At 37.7% G+C, this 12117-nt stretch overlaps 1 long non-coding RNA gene across 1 annotated transcript; it reads left to right on the forward strand.

Moving 5' to 3' along the window:
• Nucleotides 1111-3174, forward strand: LOC110402284. Its single transcript, XR_002441028.1, has 3 exons — nt 1111-1214; nt 1853-2020; nt 3055-3174. It is a non-coding gene; the product is annotated as an uncharacterized LOC110402284 (long non-coding RNA).

The following is a 12117-nucleotide window of genomic DNA, read 5'->3' on the forward strand; positions in this document are numbered from 1 at the left end:
AATCCTTTTTGTGATGAATTTGATTGCTTCCGTATGACAAGTCTGTTGAAGGTTTTGGCAGACCTCATACTCGTCCTGTGTGAATGACTACCCTATCCATATACAAACTGTACGAATCCAGTGTGTTGGCTTCATACTCGCTTCCCAGATGTATCAATGAGAATAAAACACTAGCTGTTGGTCTGAAAATGTAAATATATAAATTAAGTTGGAAAAAATATAAAGATAATAATGCAAATTCCATTTCTAAGATTAAGGAAATAGTAGTAGGAAATAACTTTGATACACTTCCTTGGTTGTCTTCTACTTGATATATACTTTTACACAATTAAAAATATAGTGAAAAAGTTTTAACTGATAATTACATTCATACTAGCAACTCTTATTCTAATGTACAGACATATGCATGTGTATCCTTACTGACTTCATCTGCTGCACTGATCTCACTGAACAATACTAGGGGATTCATCCGCTGAACTTCTGTGTACTGGAAAGGCAGAAGATTAACAGTTGATCCCCTGTTTTCTTTCAGCATAGATTGAAGAGAACCAAGTAAAGTTTCAGGTCACTTCTAGGGCATCATTTCAGGTAAATGAGCACTCATTTTATTAGCCTCTCCGGTAGATAAGGAGGTTTCAGTTTTAATGAATGTAAGATCAAATATTTGACAGAAAGTGAAAAGCAAAGACCGGAGGTATATATCCTAAAGTGAGAGAGGGAGGAGAATAATGAGTTTGAAAAGAGTAAAACACAGATTGACTACTGGAAGAGAGTATGCTACAAAGGTCTCCACATGAACCTTTCGTTCTATGAGTTTGCCAATTCTTTTTATTACTATTTCAAGTAGCCAGGCACATATGGCATGTTTGTAAGTAAAGCAGTCAATGAAGTTAGTTACACCTCTGCATTTATTACCTTACCCCTGAGTATTATTAACTTTTACATTCCCCATAAAATATAATTTATCACTTAAATAATTTGCTTTGTGTCAGGGTTCAGTGTGCTCCAGTGCTTTCCTGCTCATTAAATGAGATATTTTTACTTAATGAGCCCAGAATGTCCTTTGCATTTAACATTAGAATTGATTTCAAACTCTCTATTTTTTATAACGTATTTGTGTGTAATTTCAGAATGTGGACTTCATCCCACAATCATACACTGAAGAAAAAAGAGCTACAAAGAATAATGATCCATGGATTCTAGAGAGGGACATGGTAAGTATGGGTGAATAGTTTAAAAAAAAAAAAGAAAAGAAAAAAGAAACCAATACTCTATCTACCTTCACGTTACATTCTTGATGTAGTTTGGTTTGAAAGTTTGCTGCAGTTACTATACACAAAACTCTATCAGAAAAGTGTTTTTTTTGAAGGGACAGCAAGATGCTTATTGCTAGGAATATAAAAGTAATCCTATCCTTTATGTACTTCTGTGATACGCTGATTCATGTAACAGGTACTCAGTCAAAGATACACAATTTACATATAAATGCGTATCAGGATAGATACAGCTGCACACCAGTAATGTACCTAGCTCTAGTCTGATCAGTCAGATTCTCACGATCCATGACAAGGAGCGTGACAAGAAACGCTCATTAAAGGATAGTAAAGCTGAAATTTAATCCCATAAAAATGCTAACATTGTAGCGTAGGTATTTTTTGTTCTTGGTAAAAAGTGGAGGGAAAAAAAACCTTAAGGAATAAGCAAAAATAAAACGTTATATTTAACTGAAATTAAAACTTTCATTTTTAGACTGTTCTCAACCATGATTTAACCTCACGTAGATGTTTTTCCGTAGTTGTACTGTCTTACCTGATTAACAGTTTGAGTCTCTCTCTCTATTTCGCTGGACCAGGTTTCTTTACTGGACTTTTCTTCCTAGAGGGCATGTGCAATTGTCTGGCTGATATGAGTCATCTTGGTGTGGTGGAAGCTTATGCTGTGAGATGTGCAATGGTTGCCACAGCATACAGTGAGCAAAGTTGTGCAAGCATGAGGGAGCTAACACGTGCCCTAACAGCAGGTAGGCAATTTGTGTCTGGGTGTTGCAGATCGATTACCTTCTTTGACACACTGCTGCGTTTGCCAAGGAAATCACTGAATTCTTATTAGGCTGACAGTACCACGTTACTGGAAAAAAGTACTTTAAATAATTAAATATTTTGAGACCATATCTTGACTTACTAGTTAAGGAAAAGAGGAACAATTCTTTAAGTGTGGTAACAGGAATAGCATAGCGGTGTAATTATCCATAAAGTTGTATTAAATATGCAATCTTTGTCTGGCATGTCATGAGAGAAAAACAAACATAAAACCTAGAATCAACTCTTGATTATAATTTAGTGAAGGGTGAACGCACCCAGGTTACTTATTAACACTTTCTCATAATTGAACAAGCTATTATGTGACATGCAGCTCTGATACAGATTGGGGAAGCAGTGTTGTCAGGTGGGCGATGTATAAGGAAGCCTGTGCTCTTCTTCTGGTGGTAGTAGCAGTGACGAGAGCAACACATCCCCACAGGAAATCACTCTGTTTTGCTTTTCTTACTGTCCTTTGTCCATTTTATCTGTTAGAGCTGCTGATAGTTAAGATTGGTACATTTGAACCTATAACCTGAAATAAGAATGCTCTTTTCATTTTTCATATTTTTTTCACTGTAGAATGAGAGAGAAAGAAGAGTTATGTATAAGTGTGTTTTTCCAAAAAGCAATACTAAAGTTAGTTCCGGGGAAATACTGAAATACCAGTACAGATACTTAATGAAGTCCATATGGTAGTGAATTTATACGGACTGATGAGACTTCGAAAGATATAAGGTATTTTTATTAAAGAGTGAGAAGAAAATAAAGTGCTCATTTCATTACAGTTTTAAAGAGGGATGCAAGGGATTTTAAATTTTACTTGAATTCTCTTACAAAATGATAATTATTGTTGACTGCTATTTTTCATGTTCTAATGCCAAATATTTTAACTTTTAAAAAGAAAAATGAGTGATTTAAGCAAAATATCAAACTGAAATCAAAATCTCTTAAATAATGAATCATCTCCACTCAGGGTGAACAATAATTCGGTTGGTAAAAAAGAAAACTGATGTGGAAGTCTCCATGTATGCACTGCAGGACGCATGATGACTTCACCTACTTGAGAAATCGCTGTGTTGGGCTGGCAAGACTTCTGGAGGTAAGTTTCCTGTGTTGTTGAGTTAGAGTCATGACTGGAACAGTAGTTGCTGTAAAATGGAATCTTTTTTCCCCTTTAGCCTGCACCAGTTTTACTGAAAATGAGATTTTTAAGAAAATGCAGGGGTATTTCACAGGGATTGTTCTTTCTGTTCCTATGACTGACCAAGTCTTTCCATCTTATTGGTGTATGTACAGCTGTGCGTGGTACAGATCATTTTTCCCACCAGGGAGCTGCCAACTCTTGTTTTTGATTGCTGTAATTGTTTCACTCACAGTGACTGGACAAAGTGAGTTTAAGATTAGAGAAAGGTACAGTTCCTTGTGGAAAGGCTCTGTCAAAACAAGCAAAAGCTGCAACTTACCGCTTGCTAGTCACACGTGATGTTTTGTGAATCTGTGGTCATCGTCCCTTACAAAAATGGACTTACAAGTGCCCTTAGGCCTAACTGGAGGATCTGTATACGGGGTTTTCACAGGAAAGTCAAGAGTGCACCAACCTAGGCTAATGCCCTGGTATTCCTGTTATTTGTAGTCCTTGTTTGAAAGCCAAAATGGTTAAACGTCAGGTAGATGTCGGATAGAAATGTGTCCTTTAGTCTGTATACAGTGCCTGTATCAAAGGCTCCAGTGTGTGCATGTGCAGGCAACAAATTCTACTTAGGTTTGTATTTGTTTTGTAAAGTAAGCATTCTTAGTTAAGAAACAGTCTATGCGGTTTCAGGAGGCAGTAATATAAGGGTGCTTATCAGATTCCTATTGGGAATGGCAGTAAGTAGTTTACAGCCAGCTACAGTTAACATAAGCTTTCCATAAATAAGATGCATAACTTTTCACAGATGTAGACTGAGGCCAAAGGCTCCCTTCACTCTTGGAGAGCACTGACATTAAATTTTTCATTAGTATCCATGATGAATAATGCACTTGACTTCATTTTTGACTGTAGCATGGAGAGAAACCACCACACGTTTCTTGGAGATGTTCATAAATAGCCACGCTTAAAACTTGGGGAAAAAAAAAAAACAAAACTTTTTTTAAAATTAATTTCTTCTTTCTTGAGTTGCTTCCTTCCTAATGTGTGCACTCTTTCTTGCAGCACTGGTATCTCTGTTGCTGCTATTGTATTTTTTTTTGTCTGCTCGTTGCTTTCGCTTTACATCCTGAGACTTTGTGCTGGACATCTCCAAAGGGGTCTTGGATCTGACAGTGTTGCTGTCATCCACTTTGCTCATACTGTGTATACTTGCAAGCGCACACAAACTCTTGCGGAGAATTGTAAATGGCAATTCTTAAATCTTCTACGCGCTAGGGATCTTCCTGGTTCAGATTACCTTCCTCAATCTGTAAGTTCAGTTGTAGGATTTGTGCACTCTCCTGCTTTTATAGCACAGATTCTTTGCTCTTTGCTATGAGTCTAGTGGTACTTTGACTGTATTGTAATGTTTCCTTTGCAGTGTTCCTATATTGGTTCCAATTCAGCTAGAGTAATTTCCCTTCTTTGCAGGATTCCAGGCTTCATTCTAGATCTTTCATAGCCTCTTTCTGGGTATTTTGTACCAAATCCCAAACACGATCTAACTTTACCAGAATGTTAACACTTCCCTCTCTATTGCGAGATCAATGTAGTTCAGCCTGAGTTCAATTACGGACGCCTCTATGTTTTCTCTGTTGTTACTGCTTGCTTGAAATGGAATATTCTTAGATTGGGAGTGTATTGCATGTGGGCAGACTGAAATCTCTTTCTAACCACTGCAAGTCTTAAATGATCTTGAAAGTAGATATTTGCTGAAAGCTGTGAGTAGTACGAGGCAGGCATTCTTATTGTCCCATGGTCGTGAGAAGCTGAACTGCAGTGAGAAGTGCTAACCAACCTTTAAATTTGAATTTTCTGAGTTATGATGTGAAAATTGTCATTTAATTATAGAAAAAGACTGTATAAATAGAACTGGCCATGATGTTCATGCCTTAACACTTTGCTAGTCTGCAACTATCTCCTTCTCTCACATGTTACGTGTACAGTGCTTCCATGAGGAAAATGGGCTTGACTCTTGTTAGATATTGTAGTGTATTAATGGCATTGGTTCACTCATATTTTATTCATTAAATAATACTTGTCAATGTGTTTTTCTATTTTAAACTGTTACTGTAAAAGAGAGCATTATCACCTCCAAGCATTTGATTCCTAGAGCGAATGCCAATACTATCCAGTCATGCCACGATCTCCTAATTATGCTGAGGGTTTCTTTCTTAACAGTGTTTATTTTAGGATGTCAACAATACTTCAGTTAAATGTAGTGTAAAGTGCACTTATTTAGCAAATGTGTCCTTCAGAAAAGGTTTTTTTGTCTTTAAAACACAACTAGATTCTTTCTTTCTGTCACTGCAGGACACAGTAGAAATCTTAAATCAATAACACTTTTCATTCCTACACAACTGATGCATAACTTCCTTCTTCACACAGAGGTTTAATGTGTTGTAAATTAATTATCTGGAATGAGTACAGGGCCAATGGACCTTGGTATGACTGGGATGTAATGTTAAAGTGTTCCATTTCCTACTAGCACTTCTCAGCTCTCTTGTTGACTCTTTTATACATGTCAGTTATGCCATCTTCTACAGTTTGTTCCCTTAAGTGTTGTTAATGCCCCTCTAGGGCTTGATCGATAGGGAAAATTTGCTTTACCATAAATTCGTGCAACAATTTTCTTTCTTCTGAATATAGAGTACCCTTATAAGTTGTAGTTGTATAATGCTTCTAAGTAAACTGTTCTTCTCATAGAAGCTTGAAATAATAGCCGTTATATCATAAAGAAATTGCAAAGAGTTTGAATGAGAAAATGCAGACCTAATTTTTGGCTTTTAGATGCCTAAAAATAAATCATCTACGCTTGAAGTTTCCAGCAGGAGAAGTTTTGCTTTACTACTTCCATGTAGCAAACGGCAGAGCTGAATTAAATTGCTGTTATCTCTGAAAAAATGCTGAGAGAGATTCACAACCATGAACAGTGCAATTAAAACAGGCATTCACTGGGTTTAAGGTAGTCAATTTTCTTTAAAAATCAGGGAGGCCACCTCTATTTTTTTGAAGCCAGCTTGGCTATTAGTTGCTAGGGTAACAAGACTCAAGATAGAATCAGGGCTGTGCATGCAGCACAGAAGTATGGGGTTCTAAGGTAAGAAATGATGGTAGGAACATTCTATTATAGATTGTTTCTATTCTTTTCTAAAAATTTTCTACTGTAAGAAGGATGGTCAAAATATGTATGTGTTCATAACTAAAAAGGTGCTGATACCACTGCATTTCAATTGTCATCCCTGAGTAACAGATAACACTAGAGTATTTAAGCAGCAAACATGTATAATCTCACTGAAAAAAAAAAAAAAGAGATGCTACTTAAAACTCATGGCATGTTGTTGGGATCAATTTAATGTACTGTGCTGTGTCAATGTCACTTTCATAAACTTGCTGAAGTGCTTCTCCTACTGTATGTTGAATGATGTTGTCAGGACTGTGAGTCGGGGGTACGGTGGATTCAAGTCTACTTTACTTCCCTTGATGAAAAGGTCACTGCCACTTGTAAATCTGTTTTACTCCCCGCACAGTTGTTAGTGTCAAAGTGTCAGCTCTGTGGGATGTTGAAGTTATACAACTGTGGTAGGAACAATGATCACAAATTCCCAGGTGGTATGTCCCAAGAAAAAGTCTCTAATCTCTGTGAAAAAGTTCCGTGTAAAGTTCTTCATGCAGGATTGCCAGCTCACTTTGGATTGATTGCAGAAATAAAAAAAAAACATTTCTGTTTTATGTCTCCCATCTGGTGGACCTTCCCCCTGATGATAGCTCATCACAGGGCCACACTTGCAAGTGAAACGATCTCTTCAGCTTTATATTTTTGAGGCTACGAGGCCTCCAGTTAGAATACAATTAAATCTTTGCCTGTGTTACATTATGTGATTGCTATGACAAATCATCACAACTGAGAAGCATCACAAGTCCTCACAGTTATTCATAAATTATCTGGAAAATAAAGAAATAAGGCAACTGACCAATAGGGATGTGGGGAGAAGGAAGAACCCCCCGCCAGTAAACCAACCTTCCAAACAAGACAAGCAACACAAATGGTAAAAACCTCAAAAAACAGAACTCTTTTTTTCCCCCTTCTAACATCATATGAACTGCTTTGTCCGTACACAAGGGAAGGTTGTTATTCAGTGGTTATCTAGTACAAATTGACATAATTTACTAGTGAGCTGTAGCAAACACAGTGAGAAAAAAAACAGCTGGAGTGCCAGCAGAGACTGTCCTGAGTTTGATTGCACTGTCTTTATAGGAGACGGACATGAAGTTCTTCGCATGTGAAGTATGGCCAGAGCTTTTAGGTGGTCAATTGCCTGCTTAATCCAAATACTTCCACTAAGACAGAGAGTTGAGGTTTTTCTGCTGTGAGGTATTTCCATATGACCTTGCAACTAAATTGATTTTTGATCTGAGTGGAGTAGTTTGCTGCTGAGGAGACAGAACAGGACCCGAAGGGGGCAAACACTGAATCTTTTTGGCTTGACTTTCAGTCAAGGTAACTCACTGGGGTCCTGAAGGTGATGCAAGTAAACATCTGCCAAGTGAATCTTTGTGTCAAGGCAGCCATTGTGGGCCAACTGGGGTAGGGAGCTGTGGGTGCATGTATATCAGTGTGCCAAGGAACCATCAGTACAATAAGGAAGAGGGCACACCAAGATACTGGTTTCATTTCTCCTCATTTTTGACTAGAAAATGTTCTTTATCCACTACTGGATCTGACCTAGTAGCTGCCTCATGCATTTATTTCAATTATATGAAAACAGAATGTTTGTGAAGGTATTTTACTGTCTGTGAAAGATTTGTGTGACAGATAAGCAAACAGACAAAAAAAAAAAAACCCGAAAACCCAAAGTTTTAATTGCTCTGAGGAAAAAAAAAATAACTTCCATCTCTATTCGTCACTTCTTTTTATAGATTTCTTTCAAAACGGCATCCAGTTTGCCTTTACAATCACAAACATTTCTTGCTTAATTCTGCTTCCCTGCTCCTGAGGGAATTACCATGTAAAAAATCACCTTTTCCCTTTCTTATCAGACTCATTTCTACTGGTTGAAATTGCTAAAAAACAGATTGTAAGTATTTGTACTTACATAATTAGAAAGCTGAATAGGTGCCTGTCGTATCACTGCTTGTGTTTACTGAAGACTCACGGTGTTAGACACAGGGCATGTCTGAGGAATGTAAACAAACATCCACCTTATCAGGACTTTTACCAGTGACAAGTAGAAAATAACATTTTTCCATATCCTCTGCCTTTCATTTTCCCTCCAATTCTCCAGACTTTGCTTAAACTTCATATATTTTATATTTTTCAACTTTTCTAGACACAAGTAAATTAAGAACAACTAAAAGTTGGAATGATTCACCTAAAAGCGAGGAGAGAGGTTCCAGACTTTCAGGTCTTCGTATGTCCATATGATGGGTATCTGGTACAAAGCTTTTTTATCACTCAAATAAAAGGAGGAACACACATCTGCTAATGTGTTTGTATACACTTTAGGGACAACTTAATCCTTTATGAAACCAGATTTTTTTTTTTTTTTTTTTTAGTGCTCAGGCACTGGAATGGGCTGCCCAGAGAGGTGGTAGAGTCACAGACCCTGGAGGGGTTGAAGGAACGTTTAGATGTTGTACTGAGGGACGTGGTTTAGTGGGAAATACTGGTGATAGGTGAGCGGTTGGACTGGATGATCTTCTTGGTCTTTTCCAACCTTGGTGATTCTGTGATTTTCATAAAACAAATGTTAGTCATGTTTAAACACAATATTAGATGTCTATTTATGAGAAAACGTAAATCCTGGCATCTTTACTAATCAAATTAAGTTTGGACCAATCATCTACCTATATTTCTGGACAAAAAGGAAATAAAGGTTAGGGCAAAAAGTCTGCTGGTGTTTAGAGAGCTTTGAAAAAGTTACCTTTGGATCAAATCTGCTGACTATTTGTGATCGTTTAAAGACAACAGAATGTTTAGGGCCTTTTGTGGAACTTGCAGACTTTCCAGAGAAAATGTTTGACTAGATGTACAAATATCCTGTAAAAACGACTTTTCCATCCCCTTAATACGTTTCATTCAAATACAGCATTTTTATATGATTATAAAGCAATGTGGTCCTTCTGATAAAAGAGAGAAGGCCTAAGTACTCCTTGCATACGAGTCTTATTTAACCATCGTATTCCACAAGTAAAAGTAATCTGAAATTGCATTCTTGGACTTTTCAGTTGTCTTCTTGTTTGTTTGCTTTTGCACCTTTCTTGCCTGAGTGCTTGCAAAGCAGCATCTCCCAGTTACTGCTGATGTACATCTCTTACACTTAGTCCTTGCCTTTCTTCAGATTTTCAGTGGAATCCTTTCTACTTCTGTACATGATGGATGTAATTCAACCCCCTCTGGACTTTGAGTATCTTTCTTCTGTCAGCCTACAGAGCTCTGGCTATTTTCTCAAAGTGTGAGACTATTATGATGCGTCTGTTCTCTCTTGTTGTTGTATTTTTAATACAGCTTTCAGCACTTTAAAAAACAAAACACAGCACTGAACCACCCTTTCATGTTCATCATAGTTTTCCAGCTCTCTTGTCTGCCAACAGCATTGGTGCCATCCAAGTCACAGCCTCTTCTCTTTTCTTGTTCCTTCTTACTTCAAGAAAGCATTGGCTCTTTTTAATTTCTGTTCTTAAATCTTATCTGAAAACTTTCCTTTCCCCCTTTGTTGATAGGTTGGTAGTTTGGAATAGTCTGTCAGCTGGACTTGCATACACTAACGTAGTGTTTTGTAGATGCGGTGACATGCTGGCAGGCTCCAGTGTGGCTCTGTTGGGTACTGCTGTAGTGCAGGTTGGGTGCAGGTGAAGGATCTCTTTTGGTTTGGGCTCTTAAGAGACAACCCTGTTATTCTGGGGGAGGGGCATATCTTTTTGCTTTCTTAGTGTGGTCTAGTCTCCTGAATGAATATTGACTTTGCAGAGTTGAACTATTCCTAATTTTGCCTGAGCTGATGTTTGCTGTAGTGAGAGAATAAAACCATATAATATGTATGAGACCTTGGGTTGTCCAACCCTACACTGTGAACGTACTTACCCTAGCACATGAATTGATGTAAAAATTCCTTGTGTGAATCCTCGCTGGGGCAGACCCAGAAGACTTTATGTGCATGTCCAAGGCAAAGGGACTTGATGCAGACAAAAATTTGTAGTACTGATTTGAAGAAACATCAATATGTTGATGTTGGGCTGCATGTGTGAGATCTGCATGATGTTATCAATGGTTATGGAGTGAAGAGATGTTTTTAGAAAACATGATTGTTTCAAAATGTTGCTCACGCAGAGACTGAGAATGAAGGCATTGCTCTTTTGAGACGGGAAGCAGGCTGTGGTAAGCAGTGAAAAAATACCCGGGCCAAATCTTCAGCTGCTCTGTTTCATAAGGGAGGATTTCCTTCATAAACGATCATGGCTGAGTGCAGGCCATAAGTGATAATAGTAATTTAGGCTGGGAGTAAGAAAAGCAACGTTTCGTTTATAAAAAGTCAATAAATGTTCTTAATTTGTGATAAATTTTATTTATGAGAGCAGAAGCTTTGTATGCACCCTTTAATTTACAGAAGCATAAAATTTTTAAAAGTGCCACAAAAACCTGTGATACTTAAAAACCAAGTTCGTCTAATTGTTTTTCTGCTGGCGTTTTGACGGAAAACAATTAAGATGAGCTAATGTATGCATAAGTGCTAAATATTTGAAACATTCAGAGGCACCGCCACATGACAGCAATCCAACCCCAGGGGTCAGGCTGTTCACTGGTAATTTTAGTGTGAGGAAACTGACTGGCTAACCTGCTGGGGAAAAACTGCCAGCCCTTCACCACCAGCCCAGATGTACTGTGCTATATTCATTGGAAAAAAAAACAGGCGACAAACCCAAGTAAAATGTCTCTGTTACTAAGATACAAACAGGATACTTTTCCAATCTACTTCTTCTGGAATCATATTTCTAATCACGTCAATCTTTTTATTGTTTCAACTGCAAGCTTTGGTTATGGCCCCACATGTTCGGTGGCATTCTGTATTATTTATAACAGGATTTCGCTGTATCATTTTCAATGCAAAAAAAAAAAAAAAAAAAATCAGTGACACATGTGAGTTCCTTTATATAGATGAACCAAAAAAGAAGAAAACAAAACCCTACATTTCCATACCCTCATCCTCCACTTACAGTTATGATGTAGGTTGCCTTATTGTTTGTTAATGTTAATGTATGAATAACAGCACATTTGCAACCTGTGATCAGATTTTACCGTGGGAGTAAAGCAAGGTCAAAATAATATCTAAAGTTAAGGCAACATGGTGGCTCTTGCCCCGTCAGCTGACTGTTCTTAAAGGTAGCAAATTAACATTAAAAGCTCTCCTCAACAAGATGTGCTGAAATCAGCCTGGATGCTCAGTGATCTGTGCAGAGAAAATGAAATGTAATACACAGCTTTCTAGTGCCCCTAGAAACTGCTGGGATTGTCAGTTATGTCACTACAGTTTTTCAGAGGTGGAACCAGCATGACTCAAGAAAACAATAAAATGAGAAAAAAAGGGGAAAAAAAGAAAAAAGAATAAGCTCCAGATGCAAGACAAGAGAATGTTGCAAGAGGAGAATGCTTTGCTCTGGTACTGGATGTGATGGGGTCACCCTCTTCAGCACATTGGGATTCTGCTTCCCTGCTGTGTCCTCTGAAGTGGCTCATTGCAGAGCAGTAATATTATATCTTAATAAGCATAACACTGTGAACTGAGGCATATTTTTAAGTTGGACACATGGGAGGGAAACATATCAGAGCAGAGCTATGTTATTTTTAATGGAGCATGTGTTTGTCTT

This window comes from Numida meleagris, chromosome 7 (genome assembly GCF_002078875.1).
Source record: "Numida meleagris isolate 19003 breed g44 Domestic line chromosome 7, NumMel1.0, whole genome shotgun sequence".
Taxonomy (NCBI): Eukaryota; Metazoa; Chordata; class Aves; order Galliformes; family Numididae; genus Numida; species Numida meleagris.